The 25,485-nt window shown below is 43.0% G+C and overlaps 1 protein-coding gene across 14 annotated transcripts in view; it reads left to right on the forward strand.

Annotated features, from left to right (window-relative positions):
* Positions 1 to 25,485, forward strand: part of DMRTA1 (DMRT like family A1) — a 238,354-nt gene that overhangs the window by 92,331 nt on the left and 120,538 nt on the right. For 7 of the 14 annotated variants that reach the window (XR_013346219.1, XR_013346217.1, XR_013346216.1 and 4 more), the window contains one exon: positions 22,809 to 22,892. The exons of 6 other annotated variants lie outside the window; for them this stretch is intronic. The gene's annotated coding sequence lies outside the window, so the exon portion shown is untranslated. The remainder of the gene's footprint in view (positions 1 to 22,808; positions 22,893 to 25,485) is intronic. One more of the 14 variants, XR_013346218.1, reaches the window with a different exon arrangement.

Consider the following 25,485-nt stretch of genomic DNA (forward strand, 5'->3'; position numbering starts at 1 on the left):
AGGATCCTGGGCCATGCCCCCCAGAGCACCTGCGGATCCGCGTCCAAATTTTAGTTAGGGGTATATAGTAAAAGTCATGAACAGGTCATTTTTTTTTTCTGTCCATGAATTTTTGTTTACTGCCCATGACCTGTCCATGACTTTTACTAAAAATACCAGTGACTTAAACGTAGCCTTAATTATAATCTATAAGTACCTGCATGGGGAACTGAAATTTCCTAATGGGCTCTTGAGTCTAACCAACAAAAGTATAACAAAATCCAATGACTCAAAGTTGAAGCTAGACAAATTCAAACTGGAAACAGGCTAATTTTTTTTTAACAGTGAGGGTAATTAACAACGGAAACAATTTACCATTGAGATGGATTCTCCATTACAGGCTATTTTTAAAAGGAAGACATGCTCAGGGAAGTCCTATGGCCTATGTTGTACAAGAGATCAGACTAGATTATCACAATTTTCCCTTCAAGCTTTATAATATGTGAATCTGTAAATTTAAGGGTTTCATATTGTTCAGACAGCCTTTGGAGAAGCATGCAGATTTGGGGGTGAATGTCCAAACTGAACTGGAATGCCCAAATCTATTAGGCTTGTCCACTGTCCTTGAATATTCTTATATTTCTAACACTAACCTCCATTCATCAGCAGTTCAGGGATTGGGTTTAGGATGCCATTTCAGGAAAGTCCTATCTCCAGTGGCACTATAATCCTGCATCAGTGTCTGTCCAATGACTCAGAAAATCCACTGCCAAGGCTACATAGAATAAGCAGATTGTGTCCACAAGTTGTGCCCAGACATATACTGTTTATATAGTCCCTAACATATTCTGTAGAGCAGTGGCTCTCAACCTTTCCAGACTGTACTCCTTTCAGGAGTCTGATTTGTCTTGTGCACCCCAAGTTTCACGTCACTTCAAAACTACTTGCTTACAAAATCAGACATAAAAATACAAAAATAGCCATACTGTTACTGAAAAATTGCTGCCTTTCTCATTTTTTACCATATAATTATAAAATCAAGTGGAATATAAATCTGGCACTTACCTTTCAGTGTATAGTACATAGAGCAGTATAAACAAGTCATTGTCTGTGTGATATTTTAGTTTGTACTGACTTTGCTAGTGCTTTATATGTAGCCCTGTTGTGAAACTAAGCAAATATCTAGATGAGTTGATGTACCTCCCTGGAACACCTCTGTGTACTCCCAGGGGTACGCGTACCCCTGGTGGAGAACCACTGCTGTAGAGTCTGGGTCCAGGGGTAATAGTTGGGTTCTGTTCTTTGCTTAACCACAGGTTTCCCCTCTGACTTTGGGCAAGTCACAAAACCTATTTGTGCCCTGACTTATAGGAGTTTTGGGAAGCAGAATTCACAAATGTTTCTAAAGTTATTTGAGATTCTCTGATGAAATGCAAAATCTTATACCTCTCCTTGCCCTTCATAATAGGAGTCAGCTATTTCCTACAACAAAAGTATCTAATAATCCTTTAATTTGTTAAATTACATCCAGGAACCCAGTTTTTATGTAGACACATAACCCACCTCCTTGACTGAAAGATCATTCTACCCATTCACCACACTCATCAGGAAGTAATACCTCCTGGATTCTTACACTTCCTCTTAACTTAAACCTATGTCCCATTTTTCTGTTCTGTCCAATAACCTCAAATAAATGTTAAGATTAATTTTACAATAATCCTCAATTTAAATTAGCAGGTTGCCTGTAAGGGTCTTCTCTGAAGGTTAATAATATAAATGAATACATTTTTCAAAAGACTTAGAAGCCTAGGCCCAGATTTTCAAAGGTATTTAGATAGGTGCCTAGTGAGACTTTCAAAAGCACCTAGGCAGTTTAGTCATCTAACTTCCACTGAAATCAATGGGAGTTAGATGTCTAGTTGCTTCTTAAAGCCCCATAGGTGCCCATCTAAATATCTTTTGAAAATCTGCCTCTAAATCCTATTTTCAAAAATAGCAAGAATTTAGGAACCTAAGTCTAATTGAAAGTCAATGGGATTTAGACTCCTAAATCACTTGAGTGCTTTTGAAAATTATAGTCAATTTCCTTCATCTCTCATACAAGTCCCTTTATTCCAACACAATTAGGCTGAGAGTGAGCAGGGAATTGGGAATGTGTAAGGTAGGCATTAAAAGATGCTAAGGTCTCCCAATGCCCCAGCTAATCTGTGAACAATGGAATGTGAGTGTCTGTGCATTTTGTGTTTTTCAGTAAGGTACTGTGAAAAACCATATAGGGAGACTGGGAGTAGGTGAAGGTGGTGGGCACATTCCTTTAAGTGAGAGAGGCCTGAATTTGAGCTTTGAAATGTACTAGGCTTTAAAAGTGTTGCAGTTATTGTGTAAGAACTGCAGTTCAAAGTAGAATCAGCTAATGGGTTAATGAGTCCAATCCTGCACTGCTTGTTCACCACCAACTCTCAACGATCTAACCGCTGCATTTAAATTGTTTTAGCTTTCTGCTCTTTCTTTGGAAGTTGACTAATTGGGCTGCCTCTCCCCCTGTTGGCCATCCATTAAATTACACTTTTAATGTTCTGATCCTCACTCCAAGTTAATGTTGTTCTAACAACATTAATGTTGTTCTAATGTTGTTAATGTTGTTCTTATGGTGTGAAGCACCTAATGGTTCAGTATAGGGTGACCAGATGTCCCAATTTTATAGGGACAGTCCCGGTTTTTTTGGGTCTTTTTCTTATATAGGCTCCTATTCCCCCCACACCCCCCTCCTGATTTTTCACACTTGCTATCAGGTCACCCTAGTTCAGTATCACGGCAAAATGATTAGATACCTTTTGCTTTAAATGTAAGGTTAGAATATGAAGAAAATGGAAGTCAGGCTGTTTTTAAAAACACTTTCCAAACACCTTGTCTGAAAGAACAGAGCAGAGTGAAGAATGCTTATTCACATGAGTATAGACAGGAGACTTTTCCTGTCTGTGAAGCTCAGCTGTGCATGTGATGTGCCTTTTATTAGCAGAAGGAAAGGTGCTCTTGTGGTCAGGTCACACGGCTTGGACTCAGGAGACCTGTGTTTTATTCCCAGCTGTGTCACAGATTTCCAGTGTGACCTTGAAATTCTCCAGTACCTCAGTTTTCCATCTGTGAAATGAGATAGTAATTCTTATTTACCTCATTTGGTGTAGTGAGGTTTGTTTATTTGCAAAGTGCTTTGAGCTCCTTGCATGGAAGATGCTATAGAAAGTACTATTTTATGAGTTTATCATTATTTGTATAGTTCTGGAATCAAAGGGGGGGGGGAATTCCACTCCGCTGTGCCAGAAGGGAAGCATGTTGTTAGCTCATGTTGCATTCCTTTTCAGTATAGGAGCTCTTTTGATTCCTTGGGCCATTCAGAAAATCTCAGGAAAAAGCCAATAGAAGGGCAAAGACACACATCAAAATGGCAAAGTAAAGTCTAAGCAGACTCGTCTTCCCAGACTCCTCCTGAGGACAGACATGCACCTGCTGCTTTCCCTCCGTTCCTGAACACCTAATCTTCCCCCTCTGCTTTTGAGTCTGATTTTTCACTGCCTACGCACCCCGTGCAAAGGGGCTGTAAAATACCAAATGCTTTTATACCCACTTTGCCCAGGTGCACATGACCTCACAGATGTGAAAGGCAGTTGAGAATCAGGCCCTTGTTTTTCTCCTTCCACTGCCTCCCTGCAGGCATACTTAGATTACTGGGCCTGGATCCAATGGTCCTGTCTCTCCTCCCCAGCCATATTTTAAGAATATATTGAGATCATGCACTGAGAGCTGTTTCCAAATAAAGATACATTATAATCTTCACCAGGAGGGTTTTTCCAGGCTCAGGGTTTTTCCAGGCACGCTCGTCCCCACAACACTGGTGTAGTTTAACTCAATCAGGACATGTTGTGGTGGGAGTTCTCAACCTTTTTCTTTCTGAGCCCCCCCCCCCCCCCAACATGCTATAAAAATTCCACAGCCCACCCGTGCCATGACAACTGTTTTTCAGTAGATTAATAGCCAGGGCCGGGGTTAGGGGGTAGCATGCCAAGCAACTGCCCAGGACCTCACACCACAGGGGGCTCTGCAAAGCTAAGTTGCTCAGGCTTTGCCTTCAGCCTGGGGAGGAGGGGCTCGGGCTTCGGCTTCAGCCCCAAGCAGCGGGGTTTGGGATTCGGCTTTCTGCCCTGGGCCCCAGTGTGTCTAACACTGGCCCTGCTCTATGGTTTATTTTGATGGACCCCCTGAAAATGGCTCGCAGACTGCCAGGGTGTCCTGACACCTGATGAGAATTGCTGCCTTATAGGATAGTTACCTCTCTGCGTCTGGGAACTTCACATTAGGTCATGCTGAAGCGAACACAGAATAACAGGATCATATACAAATTAGTAGAACACAGTGACAAATAATCATACACACATACTCTGGATTCAAACGCTGTCAAGGCTTGGGGGTAGTCAGAGTTCTGGTTTGAGCCCATGCGACTACTGAGACTTACCAGGGTGAGGAGGAGGCTAACAGTTCATGAGGGACCAGTCAGTTCAGCTGAATGCACTTTTTGACTGGCCGACCTGACATAGAAGTATTTTTGATAATAGAAACCGAAGATGGTCTGCAGTAGGTTGAGCACTTATCATGGAAAATGCAAGATGATGGATTTATGGTAGGTTTCATTGTTCATATTAAGAAAGGATGAAATTTAAGAACACCATGAATGCGAGATTCTATTTAGTCCATTTCAGAATTTATTCATGCTGATAGGCACTTCTGAGCTCTTGTAATTTCAAAAAGCCTGAGTATCGTTCCCCTTTGAACTGCATTAGGTCTATGGGAACTGAACTATGTCTGCTCCAAGCTGCCAAGACAATGTTTTCACTTACAAATCTAAATCTCCCTGGGCGTGTCCAAAAGCCACATGATGAACCTGAGAATAGAGTTTGTATTGAGACCTATTCTCCTCCAGGAGCCTGATCCTGCCAAGTGCTCAGAACTGGTTACGGTGGAAGTTTAGCGAATTCTACACTACTCAAGGAACTCAGCACATTGCAGGTACAGACTCCAGGGCAGGTCTCTGCTCTCAGTTCCACATATTCTACCTATTATAAAGTGCTGTGTAAACCCACAGTGTTAAATAAATAACAAATGACACTAAAGACAAATATGGTATGTCTATAAAAATACAATTTATCAGCCACATCCCAAATGGCTACTCATGCGCGGAGAACAGGCTGTTTAAACGACAGGCAGTTATTCTAGTGTCAGTTCCTGAAACTGACTTCAGCAAAGTGACTTTTACACATTTTAGATTAGGAGTACATAGTGCTCCAACATCAAACAGGCACAGCTCATAAGCCTGTGGAGGCAAACTGTGGGAATCTCTCAGAGCCTGTGTCAAGCTTTTCAGTCCACTATTATTTGCATTTAGGCCATTTTTTAGAGACAAATAGGTACAGATCCCTTGTCAGAGAAGCCATATAATGGCAATTCTGTTTCCCCTCACTCCAATCTTTCCCATAAACTTTATAATGATTTATGGGTAGATTAGTCAGCCCTTGGATAGACACATTTACTTGTTTTCATTGAGTTACTAAGGTAACTGATGATTTCTGTATTTCATCTTGTGTAAAGGGGAAATTTTACCTGCCAAAAGCCAGAACTCAAGACCCAAAGAAAATCAGCTCTTTGCTTATCAGGAGTTTCAGTGCTTTTATGATCATCACGTGAAGAATGCGTAACTTGTTTTATTGGTGGTGTTTATATTATTTTATTTGAATTTTTGGAAAAGCTGTGGTGGGTCTTTGTCTTTTTTCTGTAATTTAACAAGGAAACAAAGATAATATAATTGATCATATTTAAATATCAAGGCCCTGATTTTTACAGGAGAGTTAATTCAGCCTTTGATCTTGGAATTTTGGAGTTTTTGGTGGGGTGCAAATGAGGACAGGCAGGGGTCTTAGTACTGTCTTTGTGTGCACAATCAGTTAGGGAGACCTCTACATGTCCTTATTTGGGCAGGTAATAATTATTTTCAAGTGCAAAAAAGGAGATCATGTTTTAAAAACCAAGGGCTTTAGGGAAGAATTCTCACTACATGCCCACAGATATAGATGCCAAGAAGAGGGGAGGAAGTGAACACATTAAAACAGCATATTTCCAAAGCTGCAGGTATTCCAATTTACACCATCAGAATAAACAGCAAATGGCCATAGACACTTGCTCTCTACCAGTTGGTGTGGAGGACAGAGAAGAAGCTCCCTGGCTTCTAGAAAAGTAGGTGTATTATGTTCACTAGACAGCTGGCTTTGTAAACCACTTGAGCCCCTGCAATCTGCATGATAGCAATATATTCTTCCCACAACCCAGAAACATGCAAACAGGTCACTCCCAGCCAGTAAGGAGGTGAAAAGCTGTTTCTCCAGTGCCAGCAAAGGTTTTCGAGGAGGCCAGGAATGGATGACTCCTTGTAGTGCCAGCCACAATGGTTGGCAGAGCTTCCCTTCTATCACCAAACCTTCTCACCTCTGGCACCAAGACCTCTGTTCCTAAAGCCCCGGATCATCTTCTGCACCCGATAGTGAGGAATAGAGAACTGAGGAAGCTTCCTGCTTCCCCTCTATAGGTTTGTGTGGGCCAGGGGTCTATCAGTACTGGGTCAGAATGGAGGCCGTTGTCTCAGTATTTTAATGAAAATTCCCCGTCCTGTATTTCACTGATACATGCTTATGAAAAGCTGTTCTCTTGTGCAAAGTTAAAATTCCTGCATACACTCACCTCAGATGTCTCTTTAAATATTAACTCGAGGAAAGTATTGGTTGGGAATTTAAAAGTTATGCTTGCTTGATCAGTCCAAAGGGCAAAGGTTAAAGAGTACCTTTTATTTATTTAATCTGTGAGAAAGTTTTGTGTATTCAAGGTTATTGCAATATCAGAAGCATTCACCTGACCTTTCTCTGGGTGACTCATTATGAATCATATGATGTGTTATATACAACACAATAAAATGTCACTATAATTGAAGAGTAAGTAGATAAAACAGTTACATTCTGAGCTGAAGTATTGTAAATTGGTAGTTATATACAAGAGAGGGTGTAAAAGGCAGACATGCCCTGGGATGCAGCTCTCTAGGTAGGTCCCAGGTCATAGAGGCTCTGTTGACAGGACATATTTCAGAGCAAGTCTCACATAGACTCTGGAAAAATCACAGAAACTTTCCAAACTGTTCTATCCAGTGCTTTTACAAACATTCATTTTTACCACTCTTAAATCTCTCTCTTCCCATCTACCTTTATAGCTAAGGTTTTTCTATAATGCCTGTCACTGGTGCACAAAACAAGAGAGCACCAAAGCCCATAATAAAAAAAGTTGTTTTCTCTCTCTGTTCCACATAGGCATAGGGGTTGTGGGGTTTTTTGGGCTCATTGGTTAAGAGCATGAGTTGTGGGGGAAAAGGGCAAAGGTGTGTCTGAGTAGGCATCTTTCCCTCTTTGCTATGCAGATACAAAGTATAAAAAGTTCAAACTTGCCCCCTTCCTGAGGTTTGGCTTTATTAATAAACACAACCATCGTAAGAAAATACAAAGATCAGCTCAAATCTTGCCAAGCTTGTCTGCTGCTCGGCCCACATCCCCTCTTCAAGAGGACCACTTTTATTTAGATGAGGTAACAACTCACCTTCCTCAAAGGTTCAGCAGAACCCACTTAAACCTTTCTCAGCAGCATCAATGCTTGTTAACAGGGAAGGTTGTTCTACACTAACTATTACCAGGCTGTTTTACATGAATTCTACCAGTGTTTTTCACCTGAGGATCAGCTAGATTTCTTCTAGCAAGGAGTACCACAGCTGGTGTCCCACCCCTGAGGATGTTTACATTGTGGGATTGTTGGAAGCTGCATCATCCGTAGGGAGCATGGTGATCTTGGGGGACTGTGTTGGGTAAAGTGGTTAACTAAATACCAGCATTTCAGCCTGGTGGTGGTGAATAATTGTGATTAGGTCCTTAGCTGAGAGAGTGGGTGAAGCCTCCTGGCAGGACAAAGGTTGTAGAAAAGTTTCTCACCAAGATTTCCAATCTCCATTTCTACGATTAACGAGGACCTAGCAAGACCCGGAGTCTTTGCACCATCTCGATCTATTGTGGAACCGGTACCCTTGATCACTGGGGAGATTAAGATAGACTGTGAAGAAATTGGCATTCTCCCTTCCTACCAGCATCACTTCTGTATTTCCTGGGTTGAGCTTTGTATACCTGCTGCTTTCTTCTACACACTGAAAAGTCCTCTCTTGGGAAGAATGTATAATAATATCCTAGAGTTTGTAGCAGGAAACGCTTTAGTGAATGTTGAGAGGTGGTTTTTATTCACCCATTTTTCAGTTGCTTATAAGTTTTTATTTATACATATTTAAGGCAAAATTATCTTTTTTTTGGATTGAAATGTTCTATGTTTGGTCACAGTTCAAAGAATCAGTTTTTGGGAAGTCTGAGTCCAATCAGTGTAATCCATTTTTCATTCTGTGCTTTGGTGGAGAAACACCTTTCCTGTCTGTTGCAGTTATACTTCTGTGACTTAAAAGTGGCTGAAGATAAAAACTTCAAATTGTCCAAGGCAAATTCTGCTCCTAGTTATATAAACCCCAGCTAAAGCCATTGATATGTGCATACTCATATATGAGAACAGGCTATAAGGCAATTGCTCAATAGAGTCCTCAGGGAGGAAGGGAAAACAATCCAAGCTGGAAGAACATTTGTGTATGTCTGAAGTTACAAAAGTGTGATGTATAAAAATAAATATTGGTTCCGGCGCAGCAGAACACTTTGTGTTTTAAAGCAGCATAAATCTGAAAAGCCTTAAAATGTTGGGTTCACGGTATGTGCTTTAGCGCCAAGAACCTATATAAGGTACCACAAAACTTGGTCGTAATGTACCATTAACCTTCTATTAAGATTTAAGAGTTAATTAAGCTCTTAAAGGTGACTTTCCCCCTTTCTTTTGTTTTAAGGACATTGAGTGAAAATAAATAAAAGAAAACAAACAAATACTCAAATCAGCCAAACAAAAACTCTGACTGCTAATGCAGGGTGAAATATGAGATATCAAGCAAATAGAACTTAGGAAATTTTAAAGTTTAAGTTTCTGCCACAACATGAACTCGGCCACATTACATATACATGTTGTTTTCAGTTCTTGTTTTCCTTGTTATGTGTGTGACTTTATATTATGCTAGAGGTGGTTTACTGTACACCATAAACGATACAGAATGGTCACCATGTACAAATTAATATTGCATAAGAAACCACATACTATGGTTTATTATTTTGCAGCACCCAAAGGGTACGCGGCATGTCACAGTACAGATAAATTACACATAATATCTAGGTTGTGGATCATGTGAATACTATTTTGCAGAAGCATCTACAACTCTTTTGCCTCTTGTATTCTTGCAGACAAAAGTCCACTATTCTGACTGTTTTCACAAAGTGAATTAAAGGGGCTGTGTGAATACCATTAAAGTTAATTCACAAATTTTATTTGAAAAGACATTCACAAATTCTTTTTTGTTATTGACCATCTGCCAACAATTAGGACCAGATCCTCATCTGGTGTAGATCAGCCTAGGTCAATTTACACCAGCTGAGGATCAGGCTCCTATTGTTAAGCAGAATTAGATGATTTTCCAAACTTTTAGGAAGATTCATTGTAATGGATCAGAAGCAGATAACTGACAATTTTGTAACTAGGAAGGAGTGAATCCTGGTTTATCATTCCCCAGGGTACACTCTGGTCTGCTGAACAGCCGTGTCCCCTCAACTCTGCAGCCTGGGGTGCCTTTCACACTGCTTTGCTGTGAACTGCCATTGCTCACAGTCCTGCTCATACACAGCCCCTAGCATGTCGAATCATTCCCAACTGAATACATGAATGCTCTCCCGGCCACTCATGAATTACATACAAGGTAACACGTGCAAATTCTCAGTCCCAGCCTTGTTCCCCAGAAATGTGTGTCTTGTACTGCCCCATACCCACCTGGACAGTATAAGCTCATAGAAAGTCTCTCATTTTGTCAAAGGAAAATGATTATGCACCAGCCTTGTTGTCTCAAGTGGAGTTTCCCAAACAAACACACACTGGATTAGATAAAACAAGTTTATTAACTACAGAAAGATAGATTTTTAAGTAATTACAAGTGATAATGCATAAAAGTCAAAATTGGTTGCAAAGAAAATAAAAGATACACAATTTAATACCTAACTTGACAAGCAAAGTAAAACCAGAATGTTTGTCTCACCATAAGCTGCCGTAAACTTCACAGGCTGGGTCTCCTTCCAGCCAGGGACCTCTCCCGCATTTCAGTGTCCTTCAGGTATTCCTGGATGTCATGAGCAGAGAGATGGGAGGAGGAGTGGTGAGGCACAGGCTATTGTCTCTCATTCTTTTACCCTTCTTCCCTCTTTGAGGATTACACACAAACACACACACACCCTCCCCCCCCCCCCCCGCCTTTGGGATGCAAGCAACAAGCAGTCTCTTGTGTATGTGAGGTTTGAACCGTCTCTGTAATGAAATGTAAATTTCTTGTTTATACCTTCTCACCTGCTGGAGAATGGCCTCTTAAGCAACTGATAGTTTCTTAATACCTGGCTGGGTGTGGTCAGTCCTTTGTTGTCTTCGAGGAACTAGTCTGTGGGAGTTCCCCAGAATCATACCATACTTCAGTAATATCATACAGTAAAATCTCATCGCTTTACACACTATGTTGTTACATGCATTTTAACAGGACAATTATGCTCAGAAGATTGAGGTTTCATGAGATACCCCACAAGACATACTTTGTACAAAATGTATCATAATTTTATAAAAGTGGTCAACATGGGGTACAGGTTGTCACACCCCAGCCTAGGTTTAACCACGGAGCGCCCTGATTCATGGTAACTATTAGGCAATGGGAAATATCTGAGAAATTATGTCTATCTTGTGGCCCTAATCCTGCACCACAAACAATTTTCTCACTGACTTCACTGGGAGCAAGATTGGACCCTGTGTTTTAAATAGTTACAACTTTTCTATGCTGATTTGTGTAGTCTTATTTGCCCTCCAATCTTGACTCCATAATTTTTCTTTTATAATTGGTACAGAGTTCAAAAGTGTGATAGCCATTTTACATAATACAGAGAGAGACTGATCTGGAGATTTGACAATCTAGGTTAAATTTATAATATACAAGTGAGGAAATGGGTAGGGCAGGGTTACATAAATAAAATCAAGTGATCAGTTAGTTTAGTCATTTGCACTTCCTAACAAATCATCTTGCTATTTTCATTATGCGCTGCATTTCCACTGTCAAGTCTTGCCAGATATGGTGATGTTGCAGTAGTGAGATTTTTGGGGACGGGAACTGAAAAAGTATCCCCTTGGGAGGGAGAATCAAGGTCGGTGTAGAGGGTGTCATTTCAGAGCGGAGGTGGCAGGGTGGAAACAAAAGAAGATGAATTCTGAGATATAGCCTGGGGCTGTGACTGGTGAAGGAGTTTGAATTTTTGTTGTTCGTTGGTAAAATCTTAGAGGAAACAGAATTGAGAGAAGTCTAAGATTATAAGTAAAGTGGGCAGCACAATGACCACATTTATTATTTTATTATTTGCATTACAGAAGCATGTAGAGGTTTCAGCCCATTGTGTTTAGGCACTGTACATACACATAATAACAGAGAGTTCCTGCCCCAAAGAGCTTGTTGTCTAAACCAGAGGTGGGCAAACTACAGCCCGCAGGCTACATCTGGCCTGGGGGACCATCCTGCCCAGACCTTGAGCTCCCGGCTGGGGAGGCTAGTCACCGGCCCCTCCCCTGCTGTCCCCCCACCCCGCAGCCTCAACTCAAGGTGCTACCAGCACGCCGGGCAGCACGGCGGTGTGGCTCCTGCCGGGCAGCATGGCTGAGTGGCTGGCTCTAGCATGGTAAGGGGGTGGGGAGCGGGGAGTCCTGGGGGGCAGTCAGGGGACAGGGAGCAGGGGGCAGTTGGATGGGGCAGAGGTTCTGGTGGGGAGGTCAGGGAATGGGGAACAGGGGGGGCTGGATAGGTGTGGGAGTCCCGGGGGGCCTGCCAGGGGATGGGGATGTGGATAGGGGTCGGGGCAGTCAGGGACAGGGAGCAGGGGGGTGGTTGGATGGGTTGGAGGTTCTGGGGGGTTGTCGGGGGGGGGAGGAAGTGGGAAGGGGCGAGGGCCAGGCTGTTTGGGGAGGCACAGCCTTCCCTACTCGTCCCTCCATATAGTGTTTGTAAGCCCGATGTGGCCCTCGGGCCAAAAAGTTTGCCCACCCCTGGTCTAAACAGACAGAAGGCGGGAGGGGAAACCGAGGCACTGAGAGGTGAAGTGACTTGTCTAAAATCACAAGAAGTCATGTGGCAGAGTCAGGAGTAAAACCCAGTGATCTTGACTCCTAGTCAAGTGCCCCATCCGTTGAGACATGCTGCGTCTCTCTGAGTCCCCACCAGTTGCGGGGGGAGGGAAAGGGCTCCATCTGCAGTATAATTAGGCTGTGCCAAAATTCTTTTTGACTGGCAGTAAAAGACACATTTCATTCATAGGCTGAGTCTACACTTGGAGCTGGGTGATTCCCAGTTTAAGGAGAAGGACTCACACTGGCATGCTAAAAATAGAATGCAGACCACGCAATGTGAGCTGTGGGATGGGCTAGCTGCCCTGAGTACATACCTGTGCACGTCCTTGTGGCAGCTAGCCACTGCCACCCTTCTCACTGCCATGGGTGCACGTTATTTTTAGCACACTAGCTCAATCTGCTGTAGCACGAGTATTTCTCCTGGAGCTGGGAATCACGCCCTCAGCTTGAAGTGTAGACATACCCCTAAAGGGTTCGGCTGTTCAAACTGCACGGAGCCCCTAATATGGGACAATGCTCAGACTGGCAGAATGTCTTCCTGGGGGAGTGGGCATGCTGTTACATCCTGTCAAAAGGTGTGGCATATTCTCATCCCCATCTCCTTCGCCCTGGCCAGCTCTGCTCTGCACTCATGTTGCATGGGTATAAGGGGCAGATTTCCAAAAAAGCTCAGCACTCAGGAGCTCCCATGAGCCTGAAAGTCGGGTACTAAGGGTGAGTGCTCAGTCTTTTTGAAAATCTCGCCCTAGGTGACCAAACGAGGTGCAAGGTGGCGGAGAATCAGGTTTCTTATCTCAGAAACACTCCATTTAATAGGGACTCTAGAGTATAATGTTGACTATGGGTTGAAGGAGAGAATCCCTGATTTGATGCAGTTAACCTTATGCTCATCCAAAGTTTTTCTCAAATATATAATAGCAAACGAACTCCCAAGTGAATGTTCTGGTTTCATTTATAAACAGAAGAAGTTAATCTCCATAAAGAACTGATTGAATTTGTACATTCTCTTTTTGCATATCCAGAAATGTTAGGCACAAATGAGAATGACCACACTTTCTCACGCCTCTGAGAAGATAGAAAGGGTTTGTCAGATGAATATTAGCAAGAATTCTAGCTGACAGAAAGTAGGCACTGATATTAGGGATGGGGATCTACACCAGCAAAACATGTAAAACAAACACTCCCATTCTACCAAATAAGATATATTTGCAGAGGCAGAAGCAGTATTTAAATAGTGGGTCAATATCACACCCAGTTCAGCCGTCATCTTGGAAAGGTGCAGTGTTATCTGGAATGATCGTTTCTATGCACTTTGCCAAAATGTTTCCAATTGTTCTAATTAATTCAAGCAGTGGGACAGCACTTAGTTGCCTCAGTTCAGTTTTATCCATTTTGAAGGCTTGATCCAAGATTCATTAGTCCCAGTGGCTGAGCAACTTGGATGGCCTGATTTTCAAAGCTGCTGAGAACTTGCACCTCCGATGTGCTTTGTGAAATTTGTGGGAGCTCAGCACATCTCTAAATCAGGTCACCAAGACCCAGGGCCTATTTCTAAGAGATACATGAAGTTCTCTCTTGTGAGATCATGTAGCCTGGTTCAGTATATAAGAAATCAGAAGGTAACTGAGAGGTATGTAAGGCCAGACAGACTGACTGTGTTCAGTGTTCAAGATGAAGAAAAATCTGTAAGCAAATGTTCTAATCTCCATCCCCTGATCTTTTAAGTTTCTAATAATTTCTTGTTACTCCTTTTATTATCGACCAAAGTCCTTTTCCTTTTCTGTTCTTTGCACATTTCATAACCTGTGTTTAACAAAATATTCAGAGTGCCACTATAATCAAACACTCCAGTTAATCAGGAGACTGGGATACAGGCAGTGCTTAATTTGAAGTGAAAGAGATGCCGGAGCTCAAGCAATTAGGTGTCTGCACTCAAACAATGTTTTTACTTTCATAATTGATGTGCGAAGCCCAGAGGTGCCGGGGCTATGAACTGCCAAGCCTAGAAGTGCCAGGGCTCAGCCCTGGCAAGCCCCAGCACAAATTAAGCACTGGATACCGGGAATTTAGGATATAAGCCCTTGTAGTAAATGACCAGAATGAATCTGTAGGACTGACCACAAGGCTGTGAATGTGGGCGGACATATCCGCTTACTTCATTGTTAACAGTCTTGGACTTCTAACAAATATCCGGAAGGCTTTGGTGGAAAAAAATAGACAGGAAGAAAGAGGAAATTTAGCATATTTTAAAAGTTTAATAAGCCATGGCATGAAATGTCATTGGCCAAACTTTATGTACAAATACAAATTGAAAAGGGAAGAATTCTTTAAGTGGGTAATGGCAAGGGTCAATGGAATTAGTGCTCAGTAGATTTGTAAGTAGTAGGCTTTTCAAGGTGATTTGCAATGGATCTTTTTTTAAAAAATGGGTTTGTTTCTTTGTGACTTATGAAGAAGAGTGGATTTTTTTTCTGATACTTTTAATCTTAGAGATATCAGGGATCACAGGTTTGATGTTCCCAGGTTCTTCTGCTGCCTTTTTTTTTTGGGGAGGGGGAAAAAGGATTTGGGGGAGGTATAAGTTATGAGCAATTACATTATAAACAAAAGTATGGGAGAGTTGAACCTTGAACAAAGAAACCATTTCTCCCAAGTGTGTATGAGGCACTGGAGTTAAATAGGCTTCCTTTGCACATATAAAGAAGCAAACAATGGCATAAGACCAATTTTATTTTTCCTTTGAAGGTCATATTAAGGGCATTGATATGTTTGACTTTGCTGCAGCTTAGGGCCCAATCCTGCAATGAGACAAGCATTTTCTGGAAACTATTAAGTGCCCTTAACACCACTGAATAAGAGTAAATGTGGGAGATGGGGTGGTGGGTTTCCTATTAATTCCTTCAGTTGGTATCAGAAAAATAGTATTCTACAACCTATAATATGGTATTTTACAGGGCAATGATGCAATTTGCCATGCAAGTGTACGGGAGCTTGTCTCTGAAAGAAAAGGGTTATTGAATATTAGGAGAGAGGAAGAAACTGTGTTACCGCTACTCTTTTTATTACCCTATTCCAGTCTGCATCGATCTAGTGATGATGACTCTGTGCTGCACAGTCAGAGAGCCAAGGTAAAAATGACTTGAAGACATTCATCTGAGATGTGCTATAAATCAGGTCATTCCAATCAAACAGCAAATAAAATACCATTTAATACCAGAAATGGGTTGTGTTAAGTAGCTTATATTGCTTGAGCCTGTGCCCTGTATTGTTAGGTTTTAGCAACTATAAAGATACAAACAAAGCTCTGAAAAGGTGCTGACAGCTTTATTTATCTATGTATTTATGTGGATTATAATAGCACCCCACCAAGATTGGGACCCCATTGTGGCAGTCACTGTGCAAACACATGATAAGAGACAATCCATGCCCCAGAGATTTTTAATCTCTAACTAGACAAGACAGAAAAAAGGCGGGAGAAGAAATAGAGGCCTAGAGAGGTAAAGTGGCCTGTCAATGGCAGAGCCAAGACTTGAACCCTGGTTTCTGGAGTGCCCTGTCTGCTGGGCCACCCTGCCTCTCTTTCAATGCCTGCTGTAATTGGGGAGAGCATTCCAGGCATAAGATGCAATGTGTAAGAAGGTGCAAAGGCTCTTGTGGGGGAAGCAGAAGAATGGGCGATCAAGGCTGGCATCATTCGTGGAGTAGAGGGAGAATGTAGTCACTCAAAAAATACAAGAGCAGATAATTAAGGAAGAGAGGAGTTGTGAAGGCCCTTAAAAGCGAAGATAGGAAAATCAAATTTGATGCAGTGGTGGGAGGGAAGCCAGTGGAGGAGATGTGGACAGATCAAAAGGTCTGTAAGAGTATCACAACCTCAGCATTTTGAATGAAGGTTTTGGGAAGGCCAAGGAGGAGGGGGTTGGAATAGTTAAGTCAAGAGGTAAGGTTCTGGGCAAGAGGGTGGACAGAGAGAAATGCTTGGCTCTGTGAAACATTAGGGAGGAAGAAATGGCAAGATTTGAACTCTGCTAGTATGTATGGGATAGAGAGAGGGACAAAGACAAAGGTGACATCCACATTATGGGAGAAGGTTGGTAATATCAATAAAAACACTGAAGGGTATGGGAGGCAAGAGAAGGAGATCGAACTTACAATGATGGTGAGACAGGCTGAGTTGGAGGAGTGGATGAATGGAGATAATTCATGAGTGGTAGGGTAGATTTGTGAGTAATTTGCATAACAATGTTAGCTGAAGCTGCATGATCTGATCATGTCCCTGAGGGAGAGGGTGTAGAAGAGAGGGCCAAGGTTAAACAACTGTGGTGGACAATGACCAAAATGTCCAGACAGGAAAAGGAGGGCCCACCAAATGAGATGTGAGTGACCAGATATATAGGAAGAGAGGATGGAGTCGCAAAAGCCGAGGAAGGACAAGTTTTCAAGAAGTTCATGATTGACCATCCTGGGGAAAAATAACAAAAGGTGTCACATTTTACAGTACATGAACATCTACGGGATTACAATCTTATGAGATTGTAAGTAACAGGAAGGAAAAAAATAAACCCAATCTCCAGTTCAATCCGAAATAGACTGTAATTTCAGCACATGAGAAGAGGAAGAAGGCATATATGATATTGTTTCCTAAAATAGTAAAAACCTAAGCTCAGGAGATTCACTGAGAGCAAAACTGCATCTGTTGAATGAATTAAATGTGGACAGTGGCTATATACCTTCCATTCAATCTCCGCTCTAGCTAGTTTGTCCTTAGTTGCAGTGTGTACTTACCTATCCTCTGACTTCAGTATAGAGTACTGGATAACAAAAGGGTTCCATTCTGATTCATTCAGTATTTTTCTATTAATGACAGTACTTGAGCAGGACTGCAGATTGGGGACAGCCTTTTGTGATGTTCTTTGGGCCATGTTCAACTCTTAGTTTCACCTGTTGGCCCCATTGCCTACAATAGGGTTGCATGGCAGTAATGGAGAGCAGAATTTGGCCTTTCATGTCTCCTATTTAATACAAACGTCATTTGCTGCCCCAAGTGTGGAAACTCCAAGGGACACACCCCTTGCATATACTGGTAATAACAGCCACTGTTCTGAGAATTTTCAATACCAAAGAACAGCAGCTGAGTGAAGTGCATTAAAGCAGATACAAAAAGGCTGAATTTTATAGATTGACTTGTAAGTGTGTGGTTACACTCAGGAGTGTGGTTAGTGTGGTTATAATCAGAAAAGTTACTATATAAAACTGTCACCTGCTTAAGCTTCTTAATCAACTTATTTGATCTCTGTGGGCTAGATTCTCCACTGCACGCAGGCGGAGATAGACTGAGGAGAGTTCAGGTGCAGTGTGTGTGTGTGCAGCGCTCAACAGGGGGCAGACTGGGGCTCCCTGATTCTCCGCCATTTTCTACAGCTGTAACTTACGCTGCCCGCATAAGTTCCCTCTAGTGTAAGGCCTCTCAGGGCCCCACTGGCAGCAGGGCATTGGGTGGAGTGAAGCAGCTGTCTGCCACACCTCCTGCCTCTCTGCATGACAGGATGGAGGGTCACAAGTTAGGTGGCTGAGCTGGTGCAGGATAGGATGGAGCAGCCCCTGCCAGATTTGAGCCAGCGGCGTTTTCTCCTGCACAAATTGTGATATATTGAAAACTCTGTTCAAACTGGAGGCTGTCACTTTAAACTTCAGGTTTTTTCCGGGTCCTGCTTGCAGGCTAGGGGGTCTCTATAGGGAAATGTGTAATCTGGGCCTAGCAACAGTCAGTCTGCAGCCAGCCAGCTAGCCTACTGTAAGATGGGAAGAGTTGTGGCTCTGGTTTTGGTTTCTCATTCTGAATTCTAAGAAATAAAGGAGTGTTATGTTGCAACGTTTCAGCAACAGTATTTTCTTTTTACCTAACTTCTCAGTGTATTGCCATGAATCTAATCCAACTTTCCAGCCACTTTTACTTGTCTTTCAGCATTGCCAGCTCTTACAATTTTATAGCAAATCTTGTGATATTTGGTGTTTTCTTCTTAAGGCCACTGCTCCTGGAATTGTGTGATTGTGAGAATCTCTGCTTTGTTTGTTTGTTTTAAATGAAACCTAAGTAAGGTTCTAGGTCTCATGGTTGCAGAGAAATGCTTGAAAATCTGAACCCTAAAGGATCAACAATAGGAAGGCAAATTATTTGAAAAACTCTCAGAATTTTTAAGCTAGACTCATGGTATTTGTGCCCCAGACATATGAGTTTTGAATGTTTGAGGCTGGCAATGGTGCATGAATTTTGGTGGGCTACAAATCTGGGGGAGAAGGTTTTGCTCTGCCTTTTTATCTTACCAAAGCAAGTTATAAATTCAAACACCAATGAAATTCAGGGAGCTCAGAACTTGTCTATATAAAAGCTTGTCCCCATAATGTCTTCCTGTTGATACAATCTTGGTACTTCACAGGGAAAATATTGCTAGCTGTTTGTGTAAGTCTCTCCTTTCAGGGAGCGGGTATCAAGGGAGAAAAGGAAATAGGGCCTGATCCACAGTCTGCTGAAGCCAATGGAGTAGTTGTCTTTACTGCAATGGACTTTGGTTCAGGCCTTTAATTAGCAGGATATAAGGGGATAAAACTAGAAGCAACAGGATAATATCAAGAGGAGGAAAATATAGGCGGGATGTCAGGAATGGTTCTTCACAATGAAATCTATATGACTGTGAGTGAGTCTCACAAGAGAGGTGATGGAAGCCCCAAATCAAGAAACCTTTAAAAAACTGACTGGACAAAGCACTAGAAACAAATACAGGTTGAATGTCTCTAATCTGGCACTCCCTGGTCCAGCAACATCCATGGACTGGCATAGTTGCCGACTCCATAGGTGCTCCGGGGCTGGAGCACCCACAGGGAAAATTAGTGGGTGCGGAGCATCCACCGGCACCAAGCTCCCCCTTCTGTACCTCCCCCTGTGCCTCTCATGCTCTGACAGCCCCGCGCTTACCAACTCCTCCTCCTCCCTCCCAGTGCTTCTGGAACACTGTGAACAGCTGATTCACAGCATTCAAACTCCGGGAGGGAGGGGGAGAACCTGGGGCCAGTGGCTGGGACCCCAGGTGGCAGCAGGGACCCTGGGTGCTGGGCGCAAAGCCTGGGGGTGCTGCAGCACTCCCCGCATTCCTACTTCCTGCACCTATGAAGACCCACTGGCACTCTGCATTGACCCCCCCGCCATGGTGTGGAAATTCTCTGGTTCGGCACAGGTCAGGTCCTGAGAGCTGGGCTGTCCCTAGCTATTCTGGAGCTCTACATATCCCCCAGCGGCGGCGGGGAGGGGGGTAGCCCTCAGGCTTCTGCGGGGGGTGGGTGGCTGGCTTGAGGGGCAGGGTGGAACCATCCTGCAGCACTCACCAGTGGCGTGGCTGGAGCTGGGTCCCTCCACTTCCTGCCACCAGTGAGTGCAGGCCCGGCTCTGCTGCAGTCCTCAGGGACGGGAAGAGGCAGGGTGGGGGCTGAGCAGGGGCGGGGGCCCTGGGAAAGAGGCGAGGCAGGGGCTGGAGCAGCAGGCAGCTGTGCAGGGCACCAGGAAATTTGGTGTCCCAAGTTTCCTGGTGCCCTACGCAGCTGCGTGCTTTGTGTATGGGTAAGGATGGCCCTGCCCGAGGGTGCCAGACTAGAGAGGTTCAACTTGTACTGTACGGAAGACTCTTGAACTAGCAGGAAGATGGGTTAGAGACCTAAAACAAAAGTAAAAAGATCCTTTCTCAGTGACCCAAAGGAATGAAGGCTTAGCAAACCCATGAATTTTGATGCTGCAAGAAAACACAGGCACAGACTGGTTGAGTTACAGGGCAGTCATGCCACCTTTTGTGTACAGGAAGGTTAACTCCCTTTTCTCAATTCTGTCCCTGGTATCATTCATCTTCTGTGCTGATTCTGAGTGTGGATGAGGTAGTGTAAATTATTGTAGTCAAAGGAGTTACCATGGTTGACATCAACTGAGTCTCTGGTCCCATATGAGTGGTTTAACACCAATCTAAACAGGTTAGAAGATTTTTTTTTACACCTGAACTTCCTGGAGGCCACACACTGGCTTGTACTGCTTACTAGATTGTGGTTACTAGGGCATTTGGAAAGATTCTCTTTCCCTTAAAACAATAAAATATGCCTAGACCATGGGAAGAGCTCCCTTCATGACCTGTCTGTAACGGCAAGACTTTGTTTGCCCCATGTACCACAGACAGTGTGTTTCCCCCCTACAACTTGTCAAAAGCATCCAACATATTTCTAGATATCTTGCTTTGATAAATGCCTATTTGCCACGTGAAAAATAAGTCCATGTGAAAGCAGAATAATCTATCATGATGGGACAAATGTATGATCTGCCTTTCTTGGCATTGTCTTCTGTCTATTCTGAGGTTACATTATGGAAGTGCACATTTTCTGCATTTCACAGAGGGACAAAAAAGATGGTACCTGTCATAAATATAAAAGGAAGGGTAAACACCTTTAAAATCTCTCCTGTCCAGAGGAAAAACCTTTCACCTGTAAAGGGTTAAGAAGCTAGGATAACCTTGCTGGCACCTGACCAAAATGACCAAGGAGGAGACAAGATACTTTCAAAGCTGGAGTGGGGGAGAAACAAAGATTCTCTCTGTCTGTGTCATGCTTTTGCCGGGAACAGAAAGGAATGGAGTCTTAGAACTTAGTAATTAATCTAGCTAGATATGCGTTAGATTCTGTTTTGTTTAAATGGCAGATAAAATAAGCTGTGCTGAATGGAATGTATATTCCTGTTTTTGTGTCTTTTTGTAACTTAAGGTTTGGCCTAGAACGATTCTCTATGTTTTGAATTTGATTACCCTGTAAGGTATTTACCATCCTGATTTTACTTTTTCTTCAATTAAAATTCTTCTTTTAAGAACCTGATTGCTTTTTCATTGTTCTTAAGATCCAAGGGTTTGGGTCTGTGTTCACCTATGTAAATTGGTGAGGATTTTTTATCAAGCCTTCCCCAGGAAAGGGGGTGTAGTGCTTGGGGGAGATATTTTGTCGGGGCGGGGAAGAAGACTTTTCCAAGTGGGCTCTTTCCCTGTTAGACGCTTGGTGGTGGCAGCAATAAAGTCCAAGGACAAAAGGTAAAATAAAATAGTTTGTACCTTGGGGAAGTTTTAACCTAAGCTGGTAAAAATAAGCTTAGGGGATTTTCATGCCGGTCCCCACATCTGTACCCTAGAGTTCAGAGTGGGGAAGGAACCTTGACAGTACCTCAATAATTAATTTGTGATGCTTGAAACCACCCAAGCTCTGTAGCTATTGAGCAATTTCCTGAGGTCATGAGAAGCTTCTCTTATTGTTGTACAGGGCCTATTTACTATTGGAAGCATGGATAAGCCTCCAAATGTATTTTTAAAAGACAGGATACCAGTTAGGGGTGGGTGAAGTGATTCAGATAAAACAAATATCAACTCAGATCCTCAGCCAAAATCTAAGCCAACCCTGAACCAAACGGAAAAAATTCAGTTAACTTTTCTTTTTTCACTTTGATACATTTTATTGTATCACTTCCTGTTTTCAGCTGGAAGCAGAAGAACCAAAATACGGTTAGAAAATATCATGTGAGTGTAGTTCCAAATCTCTCCTAGCAAGACTTCCAGGCTGCTTTCTGGACCAAGGAAATACTGATATGCGATTATTATGCTGATGGAGCCTCCAAACTTACTGAGAGGTTCACCCATCATTTATATCAAGATATTTGACTAAACACAAGTAATGTGGTGTTCAGAACCTGAATATTATAGAGGAAAAATGATTAAACCTCTCACAAATATACAAGTAGTTACATGAGAGAGAGCATGCATGTGTGAATTGTGTTGCTAATTATTTAGTTATATATCTACAGGAGTGGCCATCATGATGAGCCTAACCATCACTTTTGTCCATGGCCTACTCAACACTTCACCACCCCCCCCCCTCCATTTTAAGTAAAATAGTATGATGTTTTGCTATTTCTAAAGCCATCATTATAAAAACCAGGCATCTGAGAGGTCTGGCATCCAAACTGCCTGTAGTATTGTCTCCTTTGCACTTACACAGGTTTACTGCAGCACTGGCTGGTGATGTGTAATCACAGCTGAAATCAGCGTATTGATCACCATTCAGTCTCCAGCACTGCAACAACTGGTGCCGAGCTTTTAATAATGTGAATAAATAATTAGTTACACATTTTCAAGTTCCCCCACTTCCCACTAACTCTCCACGTGGGAGGAGTGCGTGTTTGAAACGGGACAGGGATTGCACACTGTAAAGTGTTTTAACCAGTGGAATCTCACTTTATTTATTTGTTTGGGAGAACTGTAAGGGAGAGCTGAGCCCCACTGTGTAATTTTTCAGCATATGATTGTATTGACTGGACTCTTACTCCATGATCTCCTCTGTATCTTTGATTACAGGGGAACATTGAAAGAGGAAGGAGGAAGTACAGACTCCGGAGATTAAAAAAAGAAAACCGTCAATAAGCAAAAAAAAGGTGCAAAGTGAGTTTGCTTGGCTAATTGCATATAGCGTAGAACTAATGTTGTATATTAATTTGGTGGAAGACATTGCATAGAATTGACCCTCTAGGAAAGAAATCAAAGTTCATAGGGACTGTGACAAGCAGGGCTTGAAGAGTAAATATTTAATGGAAATACTTCTGTCCTTGCCTATGAGATTAAGATGATTGACTTATTTTGAGAAGAGGAACTTTGTTTTCCCTTTGCCACCCCTACAACTTCCCCTTTAATTTGAGCTTTGATAAACACTCTGGGTGGAGAGAATCTATCGCATGTGCTGATAGTTTATAACAATGTCCTTATGACCAAAACACGCTTTCTTGTGCCCGTGTCCAGCCCCAGAAACATGGTAACAAGGTGTTTTCTATTTTAGTTATCTCACTGCATCTTATTCATAGATTATGAGGCCATTAGGGACCACTGTGAACTTCTAGTCTGACCTTCTGTATAATACAGGACATAGGATTTCCCTGAATTAATTGTCTTTCTACAGCTTATCAATACTATTTCTTGCTGTGGTGACTTCTGGGTTGTCCACACACAAGAAAATGCACTTGCATAAATGAGTACTAATAGAAATAATGATTTCAGAAGTACTCCCTCCCCTTGTAGTGAAAAAGGGCCCTTTGTGCATTAGAAGGTATTGGAAGGGATGATGTGTCTTCAGATATATGAGGAGTCAGTGTGCTGTGTGGTGACATCTGCTGGGATGGGCAAATAAGGGGAAATCACAGGTGCCTGCAAATCATAGTGCCTGAAAATCTATAAAAGTAACTGGGCCATTATGGAGACAAGGTGGGTGAGGTAATATCTTCTATTGGATAAACTCCTGTGGGTGAGACACAAGCTTTTGAGCTTATACAGAGCCCTTCTTCAATAAAAGCTATTACCTTATCCACTTTGTCTCTCCAAGATCATGGGATGAACACAGCTACAACAACACTGCATAGGGCCATTATTGATAGATGGAGCTCAGGGCATCAGCATTAAATTCATCCAGTGAGTTTTCTTGCTCCTAGTTGCTGATAATCTTTAATAACATCTAATAATTTGCATTTAAATTGTGCTTCCCATCTGCAAAGGTTTTTTTTATAAACATTATGGGCCACATCCTGACACCCTTACTCAATGGAGTGGGACCTTATAGTGAGGGAAGTCCTCATGAAGGAAATGGGACTCAATGTGTGTAAGGGTGACAGAGTCTGGCCCTTAGGACCTGATGTTCAGAAAGGTAGGTTCATAATCATACACACACAAATGCACGTATAATCTACATCAACAAATTTCTTGGCTCTCACTAGGCCTCTTTTAAGTCTCCCACAGCCCTGTCTCAGTCTTGCCTGATATATGTACTTCCTCTCCCTTCAGTGGTCTGTGCAAGCCACAGAGAAGGGTTTCAGGGTAGCAGTGACCTTTGTAGCAAATTACCATGTACACCCTGTGATGGGGCTCCAGCCCTACATGGGGCTCTAAGGGGTTAATAGAGCCCTAGGGAGGCTGTGCAGGAGGCAGCCAATCAGAGATGGGTTGCAGGGAGCAGTCAAGCAGGGCCAAGCAGGCCCATATGAAAAGGGAGCTGCAGGACAGGAGTGCAGTTCTCTGCTGGGAGCCCAGGAAGGAAGGACTGTGTCCCTGGAGGGCTGAGAGAACTGCCTGCACCCTGGACAGAGCAGTGCAGCTAGCAGGGACTGGGAGAGCAAGAGATGGCTCCTGGCTGGCTGCTGGGGTTTGCAGGCTGAGGCCCTGAGGCAAGGGCAAAGAAGATGCTGGGGCCACGAGGAAGCGGCCAGACAATTTGCTGCAGTAGTCACTAAGGAAAGTGGCTGAACAACAGACTGCAGATCCCCTGGAAGGAGGAAGCACGGTGTGTTGCATGGCCAGAGGGATGTGTCACTGAAGAGGATGCCACGGTCCTTGGAGAGACGTGGGTCCTAGAGCAGGAGTGATAGTGGTGAGGCAGCACCCGAAGAGGGTGCACTAACATGTGGAGCTTATCCCCAAGACAGCCAGAAGGAGGCACCAGAGTGGTGAGTGAGCCCCGTTACAACCCCACAGAATTACCCCCATGGACTTGATTACAGTAGGCCTAAAATCTGAATCTTTCTGCTAGATCTCACGACTATAGGACACAGGTCTTCAACATGGTGGTTGCAAACAGGTGTTAGAGTGCGTGTCTCTATGGGAAGGGGGTGTGGTCCAAGCACTCTACTGATCCACTATTGTTTAAGGAGAGGGAGTCCTGCCTAGAAGGCGGGGACACTTGAAGATGATCCTGGTATGAAAAAGTGGGTTGTGTTATGTAAAAGGTGGAGAACTCCTACTGTAGGACTTAGCTAGTGTTGACGAAGGCAAGGATTTAACAGAAGCTTTGACTTTCCCTCAACCTACTAATTCATCCATGCATAATGTGGGCCGCAGAAATATGAAGAAAAGACTCAGCACTGAGGGGTGACTGCAGATCTTGAAAGAATATGCAGGAGAAAGAAATGCAGGGTTTTTTTGTGTGTGCGTTTGTTTTTGAAGCTAACTATAGACTTCCCTGGCTCCTTAAGGGGAAGAACGGCAAGTAGTGGAG

This window comes from Eretmochelys imbricata, chromosome 5 (genome assembly GCF_965152235.1).
Source record: "Eretmochelys imbricata isolate rEreImb1 chromosome 5, rEreImb1.hap1, whole genome shotgun sequence".
NCBI lineage: Eukaryota > Metazoa > Chordata > Testudines > Cheloniidae > Eretmochelys > Eretmochelys imbricata.